This window comes from Laccaria bicolor, genomic scaffold (assembly GCF_000143565.1).
Source record: "Laccaria bicolor S238N-H82 LACBIscaffold_13 genomic scaffold, whole genome shotgun sequence".
Classification (NCBI taxonomy): domain Eukaryota; kingdom Fungi; phylum Basidiomycota; class Agaricomycetes; order Agaricales; family Hydnangiaceae; genus Laccaria; species Laccaria bicolor.
In genome coordinates, this window is record NW_001889884.1 from 258,660 (window position 1) to 260,223 (window position 1,564).

Consider the following 1,564-nt stretch of genomic DNA (forward strand, 5'->3'; position numbering starts at 1 on the left):
CCGAACCTGACAATACCTCATACCATATGGGGCCAGCGGACTTGGCCCACCTATCAACATATCCTCCATAGTGATGGCTGGGCCGAACAGGTGCGCGCCTGCCAATAATGGGCGCTCGCGCCTGCCATTAATGGGCGCGCTCATTCGAAATGACTTCACTGCGGACCCATGCCCATCGACAAATTGTCCATTAGTGATGGCTGGGCCCAACTGGTGCTCGCCCGCCAAATATAGGCAACAAGCTTTGCACCAAAGCCGTTGTTGTGCCATCAGGTGGGCGACATATCTGGCAGTACTTACTGTCTTCAATTCAATGTGTGGGCCCTACAAAGTCTTCATTTCAAATGGGTGGGCCCAACAGGTTCAATGAATGGATAATGGAATTTCCACACAAATGTGGCTCAGGTAATGAAGACAATCAAGATCCTGGGATATGAGGTTGGACTTGTACTGAAGTCAAAGAGAGTTTCATGGGCGTCATTGACGACGGCATGGAGAGTGGTGGAAGGAGTGATTCAACGTTGCACACTTTTGAGTCTTTCTTTGATTCAGGTGCCACACCTGTTTTCGCACCGGCGCCTGAGTCAACCTAGCTACATGTTACTTACACCTGCGAATACAAGGTTTGGGTTCCAAGCTGTTCCAAAACCCTGTCATGTAAGAGCGCCAATGCGTAGGAACCTCAATTTCTTTGCGCCCCAAGTAACCTCAATTTGCCAGTGCCCCAAAATGTGTCAGTTGAGCTGAAAGAGCGCCAAAGCATATGCGTGCCAAAGAATAACTGCATCAAAAAATTTATTATACCCTAGCTACTGTAGGGTATTTCAAGATATGTATGGCCATGCGAATTTTATTTACAAGTCCTCCTTGATGATGGTGTCCGGTTTGCTCGACTGGCCTGCTGTCGCCGGATTGACGCTATCGGGAGCCTTACCACGCGTAGGTTGTCTGCGCTGAGGTGCACTCGGTGGGCCCTTCTTCCGATTGCTGGCCGGTTTCTTCCTGGTGATGTCCGCATCGACCTCTTCATCAGCCTTCCTTTTGCGCCCAGTAGACATGGTTCGTTCATCTCCACTTAGCGGGGAAGCGGGGCGAGATCCAATGGCGGTAAGTGGAGAACCTGGGCCAACCTCAACCGGCGTGAGTTCTACTCCTTCGGTGTTGGGCGCCGTGGGACTTGAAGGGGCAGCAGGTGCAACTCCAGCAGTGGCGGTGGCCACCACTGATTGCTGTTTCGCTGCGATGGGCGAGTTTGGCCGCGAGGGTGCATTCAAAGCAGGCGCTGGAGTTGATGGAGCAATGGTGGGCGCCATGTCAGTCCCATATGCTGCGCCAGGCAAACGTGGAGCTACATCAGTGACAGTGGGCGCCGTGTGAATCGCATCTGCTGCGCCGGACAAACGTGGACCTGCATCAGTGGGGGGCGATGTCGACTGACCCCTTTGAAAATCCTGGGTGCAGGGCAGTCGAGCTTCGAGGACTTGGATCATCTCCTCCCACTTGGGTTTGGCGCGCTCCAACAACTCCTTCACCTTCGCCACTGAGTCGTGCTTCCACCAATACC